Source organism: Xenopus laevis, chromosome 3S (assembly GCF_017654675.1).
Source record: "Xenopus laevis strain J_2021 chromosome 3S, Xenopus_laevis_v10.1, whole genome shotgun sequence".
NCBI lineage: Eukaryota > Metazoa > Chordata > Amphibia > Anura > Pipidae > Xenopus > Xenopus laevis.
The window spans coordinates 129,442,519-129,464,176 of NC_054376.1; positions in this window are offsets into that span (position 1 = coordinate 129,442,519).

The following is a 21,658-nucleotide window of genomic DNA, read 5'->3' on the forward strand; positions in this document are numbered from 1 at the left end:
GCCAATGAGATTAGAGGAGGGAAAGGGGTGTTACAGGGAGAGCTGGGAAGTGAATTAGGGGTACAGGCTGATACATTAGATAGGTACAAGGAAGGGTCGGATGCTTTATTCACCAGTAGCTCCTCCCAGCAGACAGGAGGGAGCCAATGAGATTAGAGGAGGGAAAGGGGTGTTACAGGGAGAGCTGGGAAGTGAATCAGGGGTACAGGCTGATACATTAGATAGGTATAAGAAGCGGTTAGATGGTGTTTAGCAAGTGAGGGAATACAGGGATATGGGAGATAGCTCATATTACAAGTTGATCCAGGGACTGGTCCCATTGCATTTTGGAGTCAGGAAGGAATTTTTCCCCCTCTGAGGCAAATTGGAGAGGCTTCAGATGGGGTTTTTTTGCCTTCCTCTGGATCAACTGGCAGTTAGGCAGGTTAAAAAAAGTTAAAAGGTTGAACTTGATGGACCTGTTTCTTTTTTCAACCTAACTTACTATGTTACTATGTTACTATGATTTGATGGCATCCAGGCACAACAGGAAAGTTTTGCTCGTTGTCGAAAGCAGACAACCCGGATTTCCTCGATGCCTTGTCAATTCCATGGAGGATACAATAGCATATCTGTTTCCCCCAATAGCTATGATTCAGAGAGTACTGAGGAAGATCAAGAAAGATAAGTTATCGATCATTCTGATAACCCCCTTTTGGCCAAGGAGAATATAGCTCACAGATCTAATGATTCTGTCAGAGGGGAGGTACTGGAAGCTTCCACAGAGACCAGATCTGCTAATACAGGGGCAAGTGGAATCTGGCAGTATGGAATTTGATAAAGAGATTTTGACAGACCTTGGTCTTTCTCAAAGTGTAATTAAAACTCTGCTTCATTCGCGAAAACAATCTACATCCAAAATTTATAATAAAATTTGGAAGGTGTTTGTTCAGTGGTGTACAGACAAAAACGTTCAGTACAAAGACTGTCTGGTGTCTGATATACTGCAATTCCTACAAGATGGGGTTGAAAAGGGGCTTACACCAGCCACTTTAAATGTTAATTTGTCAGCTCTCTCTGCCATTTTGCCTAGAGATTTGTCTGCGGATCCCTTAATAAGACACTTCATAAGAGCTATAAGCAGATTGAGACCATCAATGAAACGGAGGAACAGCTGAATAAATTGGATATTAACAGATGCCTACAGATTTATATTGAGAGAACTAAAGATTTCAGGAAGTCGGAACATCTGATTGTAACCTTTTCAGGGAAATCAAAAGGAAATAAAGCTGCAAAGTCTGCCATTTTGTCTTGGGTGAGAGGTGCAATATCCTTGGCATATACCTCCTCTGGTAAAGATCTTCCTACTCAATTAAAGGCACATTCAACTGGAGCAGTAGCAACGTCTTGGGCTAAGAAGACATCCTTTAATATAGAGGAAATTTGTAAGGTGGCCACATGGAGTAACGTCTCTAGTTTTGCAAGATTTTACCGATTGGACAAAGCAGCTGTAAATGATGTAGCCATTGGTAGCCGAGTTTTGGAGGCAGTCCTAAAAGATTCCTAAATCTCCATCCCTTAAGTCTAGCTTGCTATATCCCATTAGGTATGTGCTGCCTGAAGGACTAAGAATGTGTAAGGGAATGTGTAAGTTCTCTCTTAATTATATTGGTTGTCTTTTTCCTGTGCTGCAGGAATGGAGCGGGGCTTAACCCATTAGGTATGTGCTGCTTTTCAAACTAAAGTAAAAGGAAATTTCGGTAAGTATAAATTCTTTCTTTATGGTATAATATTTTTAAGGGCATTTTTCATATTTGCACTTTTCAAGCTGTAAATCATTGGGTTGATAAAAGGAGTCACTACTGTGTATAGAAGAGAAATAAGTTTTCTAATGGTCTGTGACTGGTTTCTTCTGGGAACTCCATACATACCAATGAGAGTCCCATAAAATATGGAGACCACAGCCAAGTGGGAGCTGCAGGTGGAGAAGGCTTTTTGTCTCCCAGTATTGGACACTATCTTTAGGATTTCATGGGCAATACAGATATAGGATACAATGATGAGCATGAATGGGATAAGTAACACAGGAACAGAAAATGTTATTACCAATATCTGTGCCAAGAAAGTGTCTGAGCAGGAAAGTTCCAGAAGAGGAAAGTAATCACAGAAGAAATGGTTGATGGTATTTCGGTTGCAGAACTCTTGTGTAGCTGCATTAACTGCACAAACAAATGTAAAGCTAAGGGAAATCCCCCATGACATGACAATTAATTTAACACAGAATTTGTGGTTCATTACTGAAGAATAACACAGAGGATTGCAGATGGCCAGATATCTGTCATAGGACATCACAGTTAGAAGGAAACACTGTAAAGATTCAGTGGTAGCAAAGAAATAAAATTGTACAATACAACTAATAAGGGATATTTTAGCTCCTTCATTTATTACAGTTCTGAGCAGGATGGGAACAATAAGCATGGACTCCAGGAGATCAGATAAGGAGAGTTGTTGGAGAAAGAAGAACATGGGAGACTGAAGATCATGGCTAACTGTTACCAATACTATGACAAGGGCATTTTCATAGATGGTCAATATGTGAATCAAAAGAATCAAAGAAAAAAACAGGATCTTGAAATGGTTGAGATGCTGAAATCCCAAAAGGAAAATCTCAGAGACCATTGAGTGATTGTTCATTTGCATTGCCTGGGAGGGAAAAAGTAAAATGCAATTTTCAGAATTCCAGTTAAGAGTAATGATAATTATTTGCTGTAAATTATATACTTTTTGATCATTAATCTTTTGCACTTCCTCCCTGTATTATTTATCTTCACTGTAATAATTCGATTAATTATGAACAATGAATTGTTATTATTAGTTTGTAACATTCCTTGCTCTGAATTTACATTAATCTTCACATACATCACTTAAAAGGGAAGTTTGAAATAACAAAGTATATTAGAGACCAGGAGTGCCCATACTTTACTAATGCGGGGTCTACTTTTAGTGATTTTGTCCCATTATGAGCAGGGGCGATCCTGGACCCTCAACCACCTGAGGCAGTTTGCTGTTGCTGCTGACCCTCCCCATGCACTCAACTTTTTGAGCCGGAGGGGGTCTAGGGGGTTCCCCGAGGGCGACGTAGAGGGCCAGGACACTAGCGCAGAGAGCATAATGGTGCTTTCTATGATAGAATAATGATTTTCCAGTTGCAACAAAAATGACTAGAATAGAGGAGAGGGTGGAATTGTTACCTGCAAAATGAAAAGGCATCCAGAAAGGACATAAAATAAATATTTTCATCATTCTTCTTCCTACCTCCTACCTAACATATTTTCTTTTAGTTTTAGAATAAAACACAAAGTATTGGTTTAATGAACATGTTTTAGTGTTTAACTAAACAGATTTTATGTTAATTATGGGGTATCTACTAACATTGAATTTTTTCTAATTTTTAAACAGAAATAAACTCTACTAAACTCAAATATATAAACGTGGCATGTTTATTAATAATTTGACTAAAAAAAATTGGATAGAAACAAAACCTGTTAATTCAAATTGTGCGACTTTTTGAATTTTGAAACTCGAACTTGACTCCCGAAAACTCAAATAAGTTCATCTTCCTACATAGCATAATTTCTTATAGAGTTTTAAAATGAAACACAAAGTTGCATCACTGGTTTAATGAACACGTTTTAGTGTTTAAAGAAACAGATTTTATGTTATTTAACTTATTTATTTTGTAGTCATTGGTAGATAATTCAAATCAATGCATAGTTTTCAATGACTTTTTCTTATGATATCCAGCAACATAAAACCAAGCTAAAAAAGAATCACCAAACAGGACACATGGGGGCAGATTTATCAAAGGTCGAATTTCGAAGTGAAATATACTTCGAAATTCGACCATCGAATGGCTATACTTCGACTTCGAATATCGAAGTTTTTTTTACGGAATTTGACCGTTTTGCAGTCAAAGTAAAATCGTTTGATCAAACGATTAAATTGTTCGAATCGAACGATTCAAATGATTTCAGTGATCGATCGAACGATTTTACTTCGACTACAAAAAACTTAGAAAAATGCATTAGAAGGTCCCCATAGGCTAACATAGCACTTCGACAGGTTTAATTTGGCGAATTGAAGTTGAAGTTTTTTTTAAAGAGACAGTACTTCGATTATGGAATATTCAAACTATTTTACTTAGAATCGAATTCAAAGTAAATTCGAAGTCGTAGTATCCTATTCGATGGTCGAAGTATCCAAAAAATTACTTTGAATTTCGAATTTTTTTACTTCCAAAATTCCCTCGAATTCACTTCGACCCTTGATAAATCTGCCCCATGACCTTGTAATGTTACACTGACCTGATCTGTAACTACTGGAATGGCCCCCAGAATGCTGTATCTGGTACAAGTATCAAAGAGATCTCCTTTTATTAAGTAGCAGATCTAAAAGCCCACAATTATTTAGTAGTTCTGCTGCTGCTAGAAGGGAACCACTCAAGTTAGAACTAGAAGAGACTCTACAAAACTTTAAAAACAATGGCTCTTTTATGCACCAAGTAATAAAGCAGAGACATCACCAGCAAGAGCCCTAAACCAAACAGACAAAATCAAGACATATTTACAGACATATCAATAAGAATATCAATAAGAATAATATCACATGATTCCTAGAGATAAAGGAGACAGAAACCAAACAAGATCTTACTCTACATCCAAAGAAAAGATGCCCCAGAGAGCCATTAAGAACTTGTTACTCTCTTTAAACACCTACTGTATGTGCTATTAAAAATCTACTACTCTAACCTGCCCCTTAGACACTGTGCATATACCAGAAATCTTTTTACACACTGGACAGATTTTAACCAAAAAATCCACCCATGCATTCCATTACTGTCAGTACACAATGACACTGGGGTAGGTTAAAGAGAAGAAGCATTGTTCTGCTGTGTGGTGTGACATTAGCCTTACAGTTACAGGTTAAGCTTTTATAAAACCCTCAAGGAAGAACTGAAGGGACATCTGAATCCATTAAATCATTTTGTCTCAATCCCCCAATCCTCTATGATTATGCCCAAGGCACATGTTGATTATTAAATACATTATTTAATAATAAACAATAAATATTATTAAAGCCAGGAAACAAAATTCAAATGGATGAATTTTCCCTGGGGCTACTGATATCCTGGACATTGCAGATATTATACATTATTCACATCATCCATATCATAATTTAGAAGAGCAATTTATTGTAGTCTTTTTAGTCTATTTTACACTTTACACATAAGAACTCAGCAGGACATCATTAACAAATTGAGCTGTTTTAGCAAAATGTAGGAAATAGTGATGATCAAAATGTTTCACTAAATTTTTCTGTGAAAAAACACCTGTGACAATAATCAAGATCATCCAGGGCCTGCAGTGTTCCAGGGAATAAAAAAAGATAACCAGGCAGTAAAATCAAACAACACTTCTTAGAAATAATGGAGCATGGACTAGTTTAAAATGACACAGTTGGGTTTCACCTCTACCCATTAGACCTCAAAGGCAACACCTACATTTAAACCCTTGATTATAGTAAAGTCACCAATATCCAATCACAATGGTTCCATTGAAATTATTCAGTTGGTGTTGACTGAAATTTACCAATGTGTGAAAATGGAATCTAGTTACAATGGCACCATGAGCCTTATAGAGTCAGGTGTTCATTTTTAAATGTACATGACTGTAAGTGTGAATTGTTGTGAAACCACCGGGGTAATGATGTCAAAGTGCTGGGGGGAAATATGATGTGACTGGTGTGGCCGAAACTTGGCTGAATGAGTCACATGACTGGGCAGTTAATATACTTTGTTTCAGAGGGACAGAGGCAATAGAAAAAGAGGAGGGGTATGTCTGTTTGTTTGGCAGGATTTCAAAGCTTATGAAATCCTTAAAATCTTATGAAAGGAGATTATGTTCGAAAATGAGGGGGCAGAAGTCTTATGGGTGGAGTTCTTCACCAATTGTAAAGAGTCCAGCAAATTAATTGTAGGTGTATGTTATAGACCCCCTAATGTAAGTGACGAGGAGGAGGCGAAGCTCCTGATACAAATAGAAAAGGCTGCTAGTTTTGGGAAAGTAATGATAATGGGGGGTTTTAATTACCCAGATATTGACTGGAGCAACAGTATCCATGATGAAGTATCCATCATAGTTAACAATTCCACTATCACCCCCTCTCCCCAGGCCCGTTGCCTTGGGGTTATTCTAGATTCTGCCCTGTCATTCACTCCTCATATCCAGTCACTTATTAAATCATGTCACTTCCACCTAAGGAACATATCCAAAATACGATCATTTATCACCCAAGACGCTGCCAAAATTCTTATTCACTCTCTCATCATATCGCATCTAGACTACTGCAACTCTCTTTTAATTGGCCTCCCCCTCCAGAGACTGTCACCTCTCGAGTCCATAATGAACACTGCTGCGAGGCTCATACACCTCAGCAACCGCTCCTCCTCTGCCTCGCCATTCTGTCAATCCCTGCACTGGCTTCCGTTACCTTTCAGAATCAAATTCAAATTAATGACACTGACCTTCAAAGCACTTCATAACTCTGCCCCACCCTACATCTCTGAACTCATTTCTATATACTCACCCAATCGCTTACTACGCTCCTCTACTGACCTGCTACTCAACTCTTCTGTCATTACCTCCTCACATGCTCGCATTCAAGACTTTGCAAGGGCTGCACCCCTCCTCTGGAACGCTCTCCCACGGTCTGTCCGACTTTCTCCCAACCTTTCTGCTTTCAAGAAATCTCTGAAAACGCACTTCTTTCGTGAAGCCTACCCTCACTCTGCTTAACTACCAAACGCAACACCACATACAACACCACATTTCTCACCCACTTAATTCAATCTTGCCCACTCCCACACCTTGTGTATTACTCCCTTCCCTTTAGACTGTATGCCTATGCATAGGGCCTTCCTCACCTTTTTGTACCTGTATTGATTGTGATGTTTGTTACTCCATATGTTCTATGTATGTAATTCATCTGATGTAGTTGTATAATCACACTTACTTTACAGTGCTACGCAATATGTTGGTGCTATATAAATACATTTTAATAATAATAATAAATAATAATTGATCAGTTAATGGGAACAAGTTCATAAACTTTTATGGATTTATACTGGATCGAGTGATCTCTAATATCTGAGAACGTACAGTATAGCAAATGTGCAAGCAATTGAACCCCTGGGTAATAGTGACCATAAGGTTATATCATTTAATGTCTGGTGTAAAAAACAAATATACACTGGGGCAACAAAAACCCTGAATCAGAAAAAATAATTTTAGTGCCTTGAGGGCTGCCCTTCAGAGCATTGATTGGGGCATTATGTTTTCAGCTAAAAACACAGAACATAAATGGTCTGGTGTTTTTTTACTTGAACTTGATCTGACTCTACAAGGATCATGACTCCATTGTGACTAGATTATAATTTTTCACATCTGTGAGTTTTAGCCAACACCAACTGAATAAATTCAATGGAACCATTGTGATTGGATATTTGTGACTTTACTTCTCTCAAGGGTTTAAATGCCAGGGAATTTACCTACAATTTAGTTGAACTGAAGAAGCTGCTCGGATGAGCGGTGATATGTTTTCAAATATCCAATCACAATGGTTCATGCGAACTCAAAAAGTCCAATTGCTTTAGACCTCTACTAGATGCTTCAGAAAATAGCTTCCAACAGCAAGAACAAGACCATCCAAAGTGCTGCAAGTGCAAGAGAACTAAGGGGGTCAAAAGTAATCACAGAAAAAAAAATACTCGTAGCGATGTCCTGTCCACAATAAAAAGTCTATATGATCCATTTGCTGCTCCTGTCAATATACATGGTGAAGTAAATTTAGGAGACCTAACTCTTGAAACATCTGACTAGTATCCCCCACTGGCCCCAGAGAAAAATAAATAGTGAGTATAATGGGGATGTTCTTCAACAACTCTTTCCAGCCTTTAAGTAACATGGCTATATGCTCCAAATGAAATGTAACGTGAATAACTTTGTGTGTATATAAAGTCTGTATATAAAGTCAAAAACTTTGTGACATAGATAAAGTCATAGATGCTGCCACCTACATTAAAACCTGACAAGAACAGTGGCACAATGTACCTACTGATTATAACCCTGCAAACCATGAACTAGAGTTACTGCTTCAAGTTAGCTTAACTACACTTCTTGGCTTTCATGACCCGCATTTTTGTATAATAAAAAACAAAATGCTCCTGAGGGTAAAACTTTTGAACTGGTGGGTGCAAATTCATATGTTTAAATCTGTCCTCAAGTTTTTACGGTGATCACTGATAACCAACATCAATCCAGCAGACTAATAGTTTCTCAACTTTGAAGCCACATGTACAAGCCATCACCTGTCTGCATGTAAAGGATGACATCACTGATAAAAATCACTATAGCAGAAAGGCCAACAATCTAATAATGTCATTCTGTGCTCTCTATTATAGAGAGATCAACTGCATCACAGGAAACAAACTTGTCCTTAAAGACAGTTCTGCCAGAAAGCTTGACCCATTTCTTGACCACAGAAGGAGAATATCTCAGAAGTACAAAATTAGAGGGTGAAGAGAATAATCCTCATATCATTCCTGTACATCATCACATCATGCAACTTTGCTTGTATGTTTTTATCACAATCAAGTCAAACAGTTGTGTGAACTGTGTTATTTCCAAATGCATCCTTTGACGTAAACTTCATGAAAGATTACCAACATAAAAGATGGATAATTTTCCATCTGACAGCCTTAGCTTAGATTAACACTTCACCAAGGGTTGGCCTAGATGTGTTTGGCCCTTGGTCTGTCTCCACACAACATAATAGATGGCACCATGCAATCAGTAAATGTCATATTCACCTGAATGACCATTAGAGCTGTCCATATAGAGGTTATTGAATCAATGGACACTTCAAGCTTCATGAATGCTCTCAGACACTTCATTGCAATTTGAGGCTCTAAGAAACACATCCACTCTGACAGATACTGAAAAACTACAACTGCCATCAAAACGTAATGTTAAATATGTGGAGAGATACCTAATAGATCAGGATGGCACATGAACGTTCAACCCACCTCACTCTTCATGCATGCGAATACTTGATTGGAATAGCCCAAGGATCCTCAAATCCATCTTCTTCTTAAAAGTGGGGACTTCAAGGCTCACCCATGAGTCTTTAACAGCTGAAGTCTCCATTTATAACTAATATGCCCCTGACCCGTATCTCAATTGACTCAGAAGATCCCTTCTTCCTTACACCTGCCATTCTTCTTTCTTAGATAACTATGACAGTGCTCTTTCTGGGGAGTGTACTACCAAACACTTGTACAGTCATCAAAGGAGACAAGTACAGTGCCTTGCAAACATCTTTTTAGCCAAATGGTAAAACCAATACATTTTCACTTTGCAGCCATAACACAAATGGCAAACTGCCAAACCTAACCTTAAACGTGGTGACATTTTTCTTCTAAAATACCAGTCACAGAGAAAGAAATGGACTTTAGGCTTTCTCACAAAAACATTTCCCAGTGAGCACTGAAGAGTTCAATAATAATCAGACCACTATCAGAATTGACTGCCGTTATCTCCTGTTGGATTCCATAGATACAAATTGGTGATTGTCATGTCTCCAGCATAAGATTCCATTATATCTGTATTTCCTTTGCTAATTTTTGGTAAACTACTTCTGCTATTCATTACTGCCCAAAATAAGACCAAATTTGGCTGCTTTATGCCACCATACTCCCAATACATAACCCACTACAGTGGCTTGTGTGAACTTAGACCTCATTTTGTTAGGGATTCACCATTTTGGGATTCTGCCAAACCTCTGAATTCTTTGTGAAACATGCAGCCGAAAGCTGAATCTGAATCCTAATTTGCATATTCAAATTAGGGGAGGGAAAAATAGAACTGCATGTATAGCTCACTGTTAAAATGTTCTTTACTTCCTTGGTTTGTGATGAAAAGTCACTTGATTTTAAGGATTCAGATTTAATTTAGCCAGTCACAAGGATTTGGCCAAATTCTGCTGAAAAAGGAGGAATCCTGGTCAAATACCAAAATGAATCCTGGATTTGGTGCATCCCTAAAATTTGTAGCCCATGCTGTGGAGGAATCACACCAGATTGTATTCTCTTGCCCATAGTACCATTGTTGGTAAACTAATGGACTTTAATAGGTCCTAAACTATTTAAACAGCTACCAGCACCTCAAGGAAACCCAAGGACCATTAGAAATCACAGGGCCCCATACAAACAAAATTTCCACTTACCCACCCCAGCACCACAGTAAAAAGGGCAGACAGACATCATCGCTAAGACAGTAGCAACACTTTCGGTCAAAGGATTATTAAACCTGCCACCATATCAAGGTAGACTCTTTAGGGTAGGGGCACACGGCGCGATTTCGCCGCGATTCTGCGCTAAGCGAGTTGTCGCTGCGTTTTTTAAAATAGCTTTGCTAACTTTGGCGCTGGCGTCAATGCAAATCGCGGCGAAATCGCTGCTTTAATTCACACGCGGCGATTCGTTTTCTATTGTCGTCCGAAGTTGCCTCGCTGGGCGTTTCCGGGCGACAGTAGAAAAAGAATCGCCGCGTGTGAATTAGCGCAGCGATTTCGCCGCGATTTGCATTGACGCCAGCGCCAAAGTTAGCAAAGCTATTTCGGCTTAAACAACGCAGCGACAACTCGCCCAGCGCAGAATCGCGGCGAAATCGCGCCGTGTGCCCCTAGCCTTAAGCATGTACCTGCTCTAACCTAAAGTGCACTTAGCTTTAGAATTTGCTTTCTAATGTACAAATAAGAACAATTTGGTTTAATCCCTTGTTTAAAAAATAATTATTGGTGGCCAGTGCCCTCTACACAAGTGTAAAAAAAACATTCCAATCCAAGGCACAAGCCTACATAATTTAAAAAAACCCACTGGTGGTCAGGACCCCCAAACAAGTTAAAAAAACATTGGTGGCCAACCCCCCCAAGTTACAAAAAATCCCAACATTGGTGGCTAGCCCCCTGTTAAAAAAACATTTCTGTACAGGGCAGCCCATAAAAGTAAAAAAAAAAACATTGTTTCCAGGGTACAGTGAAAGTTAAAAAAACATGGGTTTTAAGCCCCCCATACATATTGGTGGCAGGGGGTTAAAAAAAACACCATTTCCTTTCAGTGTAATCTACAGTACCTTTGGTGAATGGCCTTTTCCCTCCTCAGCATGAAATCTTCTTCATTCTTCTTGGTGATGGCAACGTCTTCTACTTTCTTCAGCAGCTTCAGCTCATGGTCAGTGGCTTCTCTTCCCTTCAGCGGATTCCTCCACTTCTTCAATGACATACTGTTTGAATACCTGCTCAAAATGGGCCCAGCTAATCCTAGAAGTACAACGCGGCCAGGCCCCCCCTTTAAACTTGAAATCCATCAGGCCTGGCACAACTGTCCTCCCTGTGCCCCTTCATGGCGGCATCGGGGACACCACTGCCATATTGTCTCTTGTCAACATAAATGTTTTATATTGCTGTTATGTACCTACATGTATCTATATGTTTATATGATCTGTTGTTTATTGCTAAATCATTTCTCACATTCATTGTATCTTCATCATCTATTTCAGTTTCACCTCCTGCCCTAATCTCCCAGCAATTCTATAAAATTCTCCTCTCTTTTATTTGAGTGTGAAAATGTTTCTCTGCATGTCAAACCTCACACTACACCAGGGTAACACGCAGTGATGACAGAACAGAAATATTTCCAAATATAAGGGAATATGTTTTGTTAAAATCACTTTCTTCTGAATTAAACAGAGTTTGTAGAAACTTAATAAAAAATCATAACAGTTACAATTAACAACAGTGAGGGGGTTATTTATCAAAATCCCAGATTTTCTCACTATTTTGCGAAAACTACTCCAAATCCACCCTGACCTGTTCCCCCTATTTATCAATAAATGTTTATGAAAATTTCTTGTGCGGGGAAAGACTAGATGAAATTGTAAAAAAAAAAAAAACCAGAATTGTATGATTTTTTTGGATTTGTCACCAAAGAACTGCAACTTTTTCAGATTTGATGCCACCGCAAACCACAAAATCTTCGGATTACTGAATGAAACTCAGTGCAGATCGGGATATCTTCAAACTGTCAACAGGACATCTGCCATTGACTTTTACATGAACTTGGCATGTCTGAGTTACTTTTTTATTCTGACATTTAACAGATAAGTACTACTATAGTGTATATAAACAAGCTGCTGTGTAGCCATGGGGCAGCCATTCAAGCACAGGATACACAGTAGATAACAGATAAGTACTACTATAGTTTATATAAAAAAGCTGCTGTGTAGCCATGGGGCAGCCATTCAAGCACAGGACACACAGTAGATAACAGATAAGTACTACTATAGTTTATATAAACAAGCTGCTGTGTAGCCATGGGGGCAGCCATTCAAGCACAGGATACACAGTAGATAACAGATAAGTACTACTATAGTTTATATAAACAAGCTGCTGTGTAGCCATGGGGGCAGCCATTCAAGCACAGGATACACAGTAGATAACAGATAAGTACTACTATAGTTTATATAAACAAGCTGCTGTGTAGCCATGGGGGCAGCCATTCAAGCACAGGATACACAGTAGATAACAGATAAGTACTACTATAGTTTATATAAACAAGCTGCATGACTACAAAGCAGCTTGTTTATATAAACTATAGTAAAACTATACAAAAAAAACAATATAAAAACGATATAAAAAAAGTACATTGTTTTTTCATTACTTTAAATCATTTAAATTTTTTGGTGTTACTGTTTCTTTAATGGAGAAAACAAAATTTTTTCGGGGAAAAAAAACCAATTTTTTGGTGATTTATTAAACACTGATGGTGTTAAAAGTCTGAATAAAAGAGTACTCTAACTCAGACATTGGAATTGATGTAGAAGTCAATGCAGATGTCCCGTTTACAATTGGCTGCTGTAGAATCTCTGGAATTACTGCCACTTCCAGGATAGGGGGGGAAACTTCAGTGACCCCAATATCAATACACATACAGAAGCCTGGACAGATGCACTGGTGCTCAATGTAGAGTAGACTATGGAGAAAATTTATCGAAATGTGAGATTAGAGTTGACCACAGAAAAATTCACCCACTTTCTATTAATTTCAAGTTGATTTTTTAGAAATGTATTATCAGATGGTAAAGTCTAACTTTCACCCATTGATAAATACAATTCTAAAAATCCTATAGAAATGAATAAAACGTGGGTAAATATTTTCTATTGTCTGCTCTAATCTCAAATGTTGATAAATTTGTCCTTATTATTTGAACTGTGACTAACATTTCAGACTAAAGATAATCTTAACATATTTTTTAGATTAGTTTTCATTTTTAAAATATTTTTATATGCCTTCCATGGATTTATGCAAACTATACAAATAGGTCTGTTCCCCTTTATAGACTTCATAGACTTCCAACATAAATTCTTTAAGGCTTGGTTTGCAAAGGGAAATGTTTTCCAATCTGAATCTGACTCTTTCACATACAAAAATTCAATATCTGCTCAGGTCTAGGACCTGGTTCTATAATGAAGCCTAAATAAATCTGGGCACACATGACATGTTTAGGAAGGTGGCCTATTGGGCTTATTTTTGCCTCTTTTTGGTGACACGAATAAACAGTGAAAAAATCCTCCCAATAAAAATTTCCAATAGATGGCCACAATCAGATTTATTTTTTGTTTTATCTTTTTGTCAAAAAGATATAATTTTGAAAAACTCACAGAAAGTTGGTAATTGAATAACAATGGTTTCTCCCCAATTTAGAGTCAGTTAACAATTTTTGGTAAAACTACTCAGATGCAATTGTGAAAATACATATTAAAAAAAATGTACCAGCTGATACCCCCATGCTGATAAGTAATAATTTTATTTTAATTCAAATGAAAAAAATAATTACTATTTAATTAATTAATTATTTAATGAATGAACGAGAAAGAGTCAAACAATAATACTTATCATTTTTAAAATTATTATATTTTTTATATAAAATTGATATGCTCCTTTATCAAGAGATAATTATTTAGGGGAGTCATTTATCAACTTTTGAATTAAAATTAGAGGGGTTTATTTAGATAAAGCTCACAAATTTGAGTTAAAGCTTCAAAAACTCAGATTTCAGAGATTTATTACGTGCAAAACACTTGAAAAATGTAAATTTTAAAAGAAGTCCGTCGGAGTTGCCGTAGGCAAAATTTAAGAGATATTTTTTTAATTTGAGTGTTTCAAATGTTTTTGAGTTGATAAACTCACAAATTTGATGGTTTTTTACATTTGGATATTTTAATAAATGACAATAAAACTGATAACAACAATTATTATTATTATTATCATTTCATTTCTTTATTTAATACAAGTGGACATCATTTTGGGTTCCAGTTTATTGTAACAAATCTGCAATGTCCATTCATTGGTATAATAGAAACTCTAGGAGTAATGGGAAGAATGAGTTTAAGTAGAAAGCTCTGGGTGATTCCCTCACTGGGACTCACATTAATGAGAGTTTAGAGACACAATGAAGGGAAAATAATAACAAGTCTATTGGAGATGATGAAATCTGAAGTGTTTGTTGCCAAATACATTTTATTCATAGATTTAATAAACGAATGAACACTGTAGAGATTTCAGTAGAACAAAATAATCTTGAGGGAAAATTTCCGAAGGGATTTCAAATGCTCGAGGCAAAACGAAGAATGTTTAACCATTGCTCCTCGTCCAGTAAATGTTCTATTGTTCTTTCATACCAGTACATTGATTTACACTACACTATAATATATACATTGCAAAGTTATCAAAAAGAAAAAGAAGAAGAAAGTAATAGTTGTATAATGTCATTATTTTAACATTTATTTAAAAAAAAATCACTGTATATCATGTAAAAATACAATTACAAAAATACATTGTTGCACAGATACAAAGTAGATTAAAGCTGGGAAAAAACAATTTTCTTAGTCAAACCTTTACTCCAAACATATGTTTATGTACTTATAAATCTATTTATAAATTTAGATTTATTAATTTATAAATGGGGCCTATTTTATCAACATTTATCATCATCTTAGTGGTTTGAGAGGTTTTTGAAACCGAGAACAATCACTACGGGGCAGATTTACTAAAGGGGAAGTGGCCATCGCTAGCAAAAATTCGCCAGAAATCCCATCCGCAGGGACATCACCAATTTACTAACAGGCATAGAGGACAAATCGCTAGTGAAAGAGACCATTGCTATCGTAGTTTCGCACCCTTTTGCCAGACGCATTTTCACTAGGGTAAACGATCACTAAAGTAGGAATTTTACAGAACGTTACCTCTTCCGCCAGAGTTTCCTTTGACAGCTTAGACCTGGCGAACTGATCAGATGAAGCTACATCCTCCTCAATCTTATGTCAGTGACATCATATCCTGTATGCTGGAAAGTCATATTTTATAGCGGGATTGTCTTTAAGAGTTTAACTATTAAACATTTTTTTAAACCATTTGAGGGGCATGCCACATTTGTTTTAGGGTGGGCTCATGTCTAGGGCATAAGAGAATCTTTTTTGGCTTTATCTTGCTTCCTTGGACATGTGTAATAATAAGTGGCCACTTCAAGCATTTACACCAACATCCCTAATAAAAACATATATATGTACCCGCCCTATTCAAATTGACCTAAGTGCAGGTGTACTAACGAAGTTTTGCTAGGCAGAAACGAAGTTAGCGAAAGTTCATGATGAAATGCTTGTGCTGATGAATTAACACTAGCAAAAGATAGTCAGCGTTCGGCTGCAGAGACGCAACTTCGCGGCACCTGGTGAAGTGGCGCGAAATGTTGGGAAGCCTTCGCAGCCAAAAATTTGCCCTTATTTCTCTACAACCACGATTGCCATGGAATTTATTAAAAGATCCAGATTTAAAAATCAGGAATGGAAAAAAAGTGCTGAACAATCCGACGGAAAAAATAGGGATACCTCTAAAAATTCAGAAATTTTTTCGGATAATTAATTGAACCATTTTTAATCAATTCAAATCTTTTAATCAATTAGATTTTACTATTAGTAAAAAAAAAAGAAGAAGAAAACATCTAAAGATCTGAATTGATTAAAAATGGTTCAATAGGATCAGTGCAGCTCCCACTGACTTCGATAGGACCTCAAAACTTTTTTTATTTTAGTTTTTTGTGGTTTTTTTACACTTGGAGGGTTTTTTTTATTAAAGATTTAGTGATTTTAAAAGTTTTGGAAGCCACGACTAAACTCACAGTCTTTGAATTTATTAAAAGTCCAATTCACAGTGTCTGAAGAGATAAAGAGGCAAAAGGTCAGGGTAGGCAGATTGTACCAAGGTCAGGGTCAAATCAGAAGGTCAAAATCCAATAGCACTAGTCATAATAGTCAGCCCTCCTCAGCTCTCCATGCTCAGCCCTCAGCTCATAAGCCAGGGTGCCTAGTGTTAACCTTGCGCTCTAACTAACCACGTTATCCCATCAGTTATTTTCATTGATTTGCCTAATTGTGATCAATTTTTGTGATTATATTGCAGTTTTATGTTTGCGTTGTTGTTCTTTATGGGTTTTTTTAGCTTCACTTTGCAGTTTGATAAGTTGGAGTAGAAAGATATTCTGTATTTTTTAGAATGTGTACTTTCCAGAAATATATGGTTTTCAAAGGTCTTTGTACTGTTATGGGGTCTTAATATGCAGTCATGGGACTTTGTTCTCAAAAGGTGGATTTTGACGCCCATAGACATTAATTGGTGATGGGCAAATTTATTCGCCAGGCATGGATTCACAGTGAATTTCTGCATTTTGCCGGAGAAAAATTTGCTGTGACAAAAAAAATTTGTTGCACATAACAATTGTCGTCTGCAAATTTTTGCCGAATGAAAAAGGATCCAGCCAAGAAAATTCAGACTTTTTTTAATTTTAATTTTGGGGTATGAGCCAGTTGATGACCTGATTTTAGCTATCACATGATGGAGAGTAGACTCAGCTGCAGTCTAGGAAGATGTAGATAACTGTGGTGCAACTGTAACTGAACACATCTCATTGGAGCCTGCTGGTGAGTTGATCACGGCCTGCTCTGAGCCAGCGCCATTTTTGTGTCAAGTCATGGGCAAACATCTCCAAGCAATTTGTGACCTCAGCAGCTAATTTAAAGGCTGACAGAGGATGCCTCTGGCTCAGTTGTAATATCAAAGTAGACTCAAAGTAGATTAATTACACAGTAAACACTGTTCCCAAGACCTCTCTTTTATCCTTTCACACACAGACAATGTGCCTCTCACAAAGCCTCCAGGATCCCTTCCATGTGGAAATGCACTGACATTTAGCTGTTCAGGGGGGCTTCTCTCCCAATAAAGCCTTCTGCCTACTCATCTGGTGTGTCCAACATGCAGTGTACAAGCTTCCCTTGAGCTGTTTCCCTTGAGCTGTTTCTTCTAACCAAGAGCTGAATGCTCCAATTCCCTAACTGGGATAAACTTACCAGGAGCTCTACCATAAAATACTCACTCCTCGTCAGAACAATAGGCTGTCCTTGCTGATAAAACTCTTGCTCTCTTGTTGGGGCACATTTACTAAAGAGCAAATTGTGTTTTTTTTGACAAATTTTTAATAAAAAGACAATTCACAGCAATATCACCTATTTACTAAATGCAGGGTAACACCATTTGCTAGCGAAATACCTCAGTACTGGAGAACTATTGTGCTGTTTCGCCAGATGAATTTTCACTCAGGCGAATGATCATTAATCCGCTTATTTATCAAAATGTGAAAGTTTCTATTTGTTACCCTTTTCACCAAAGTCTATTTTGCCAGGTTCTGACTGGCGAATTAATAAGATGAAGCTATATAATTATGTCAGTGATATCATATCCTGTATTCCAAAAAAGTGTAAACACTGGCATTTTTTCATATTTAAAGTGGGATTATGTTTACAAGTTGTAACTGTTAAAATTTCTTATTTACAGTTTTTAACATTTGAAGCTCATGCCACAAATGTTTTAGGGTAGGCTCATGCTCTAGGACATAAGAGGAACTCTATGGTCTTGATTTTGCTTCGTTGAACATTATTAATAAAAAGTGGCCACTTTCACCAACATCACTAATAAGTACATTGTAACGGTTGGTTCCCTAAAGTCAGAACAGATGCCAAGCACCCTGGTCTTGGCTTGTGCTTCCACCTGTAGCAGCCGCCTTTGGCCTTGGGAGAAGCCCTCAGCTACTCAGATGCCGCCAGGTCTTATAACGAGAGGTGCAACGCGAAAGGTTCTGACCAGGCAAAAGGGGCACAACAGTATGCAAAAGTCTTTGGGCAGAAGGTCGTACTACAAGGCATTAGGCAATAGAGTAGTCAGATCAGGCTGGGTTGAGGCAGGCAGAGAATAAGTGTAAACAAAACACAGAAAGAAATAGTCAGCGCTCGGTCTAACTCACGCTGTGGCGTTGACCAGCTGCCATAGACAACATTGTCCCAGCGCTCGGACTAACCCACATTCTGAAGTTGACCAGCTGCCGAAAACGATAAAAAGCCAATATTTGTACACAAAGAGAAAGAGAAAATTTGCCAGCGCTTGATTTGCCTTAAAAAAATAATTACAAAAAATGAGGTGTTAGTACCACACTTTGGCCAAAATATGTAAGCTCACGTGCCACGTCAAGGCCCCTCATTGTACGCGAGTCCTACACTATTTGTGAACATAATAAGTTTGTAGTACATTTAAAATCAAGTCCCCCAGTAAGACCATTGTGCACTTACCCTTAGCTCAGGAGCTCTAGTGAGAAAGCTGGGAGCTTTTAAGCCCCAGCCAACAAACTTACACCTGTGAATAATTTCCTTCCTACACTATTAGCATTTTAGCTTTGTAGTGCATTTAAAATCCAGTCCCCCAGTAAAGATGTGACTGAGTAATAAGAACATGGTGCACCTCCCTTTAACTAAGGGGCTATAGTGAAATAGCAAAGAGCTTTTTAGCCCCAAGCCAATTAACATACATCTATATGTGATCCCTGTTTTAAAGGCTAATTGGCAGCCAGGCAATATTTGGCTACAATTTGTATTACTCAGTCACAAGGAACAGTAATGGCGCAGGAAGAAGAGCGGCGTGGCGGGCATCCCCGACGCACCACTAGACCACCAGGGTAAGTCAATTTTATCACATTACCCCCCTCTCTAGGGGGGCCACTGGACCCCCAGGTCTCTCAGGAAACTTAGAATGAAATTGCTTCCTGAGACGATCAACCCTAATATCACCAACAGGAACCCAAGAGTTTTCCTCAGGACCGTAGCCCTTCCATTTCACAAGGTTTTGTAACTTACCCCGCACTAAGCGAGAATCGAGGAGCTCTTGGAAATGAATTCAGGCTGACACTCAACCAATACTGGGGGAGGAAAGGATTGTTGGCGCACCTGTGTGGCAGGTTTCAGGAGGGAAACATGAAAAGAATTAGAAATTTTGAAATTATCAGGAAGTTTGAGACGAACAGAAGAAGGGTTAATTACTTCGATGATGGGATATGGACCAATAAACCAGGGGCCCCAACTTGAGGGAAGGGACCTTTAACTTAATATTTTTTATAGATAACCATACAGCGTCTCCTACCAGATATTTGGGTGCCTCTCTACGAGACCTATCGGCTGCTCTTTTCTGATCGGCTGTAGCTGCAGAAAGAGAATCGTGCACCCCAGACCAAATTTTTGCAAACTGTTTGACAGAAGAATTTACAGAGGGTACAGGGGACGATGAACCAGAAAAAGAAAATGCTTTGGGATGTAAACCATTAACAATAAAGAATGGAGATTCACCAGTAGAAGAATGAGTAGCATTATTGTAAGCAAATTCTGCCCAGTGTAATAGTTCAGCCCATGAGGACTGGTTGTCAGACACATAACAACACCTCAAAAATTGTTCAAGGGACTGGTTAACCCTTTCAGTTTGACCATTGGTTTGAGGGTGATAAGCAGTAGAAAATGACAACTCAATCCCCACTAAGGAGCAGAATGCCCTCCAAAATTTTGAAACAGATTGTACCCCTCTATCAAAAACAATATTAACAGGAAAACCATGTAACTTAAAAATATTAGAAATGAATAACTCGGCCAATGTTTTGGCAGAAGGGAGGTGTGGGAGGGAAATGAAGTGGCTCATTTTGCTGAATCTGTCCACCACCACCCAAATCACAGTCTTCCCCTGAGAAGGGGGCAAATCAACAATGAAATCCATCGAAAGATGGGACCAGGGTTTATCAGGAATGGGTAGTGGCCTCAATAAACCATGATACAAATTCCTAGAGGATTTAGACCTCTGACAGACTGGGCAAGAACTAACAAAATTTTTAGCGTCTTGCTTAAATGAAGGCCACCAAACATTGCGGGATAAAAGAGACACCGTTTTGGCGATGCCAGGGTGTCCTGCCATTTTGGAATTGTGAACCTCACCCAGAACCTGTTCCCTAAGATCCTCAGGTACAAATAATCTCCCAGGGGGAGTTTCTATGGGAGCAGAAGGCTGAGCTGAGGATAATAGTGTGGCAAGGTCTGATCCCAGAGCTGCCATGATTAATTCACAAGGAATGATGGGAATGCATTCACTAGATTCGGACGAATTAGATTCAAAACTCCTAGAGAGTGCATCCGCCTTAGTGTTCTTGGAGCCAGGCCTGTAGGTAAGGGAAAAATTAAACCGGGTGAAAAATAAAGCCCATCTGGCCTGCCTAGGATTCAACCGTTTGGCAGACTCAATGTATAACAAATTTTTGTGGTCAGTAAAGACTGTTATCAAATGCTTAGCCCCCTCCAAAAGATGTCGCCATTCCTTAACACTTAACAGCCAACAACTCTCTATTCCTGATATCATAATTAGCCTCAGCAGGCGAAAATTTTTTAGAGAAAAAGGCACAAGGGTGTACCTTGTTGGTTGTTGGATGCCTTTGAGAAAGGACTGCCCCCGCTCCAAACTCTGAGGCATCAACCTCAACAATGAATGGAAGGGTGGTGTCAGGGTGATGAAGAATGGGGTCAGATACAAACTCCTTTTTAAGGAGTTTGAAGGCTTGAATAGCATTGGGAGACCACATACAGATGCAGCCACTTTGGTTTGTCTGTTTGACACAGAATAACTAAACACAGATATCCCATTTATCTCATTTAACACAGAAAACTGTGACACAACATCCCATCTAATTAAAGCATTCACCATTGTGAACAATGGTGCTTTGGTATGCTAATGAAAAGGTTAAATGCATTAAATGAGTTAAGATAACTTTAGATAACACAGTTTCTTCAATTAACTCTGAGTCATGACGCATTTAACTCACAAATCCAAGTGGCTTCATCTGTACTCAGATCTGCATCTTTTTTAGTTAAATCAGTGATAGGGGCCACTATCAAAGAAAAGTTTTTAATAAATTGGCGGTAATAGTTGGCGAACCCTAAGAACCTTTGGGTTGCCTGCAAAGAAAGAGGCTGAGCCCAGTCCAGAACCGCCTTAACTCTCCCAGAATCCATTTCCAGACCCTTACAAGAGATGTTAAACCCCAAAAATTGGACAGACGAAACCTCAAAGGTGCACTTCTCTAGCTTGGCGTAGA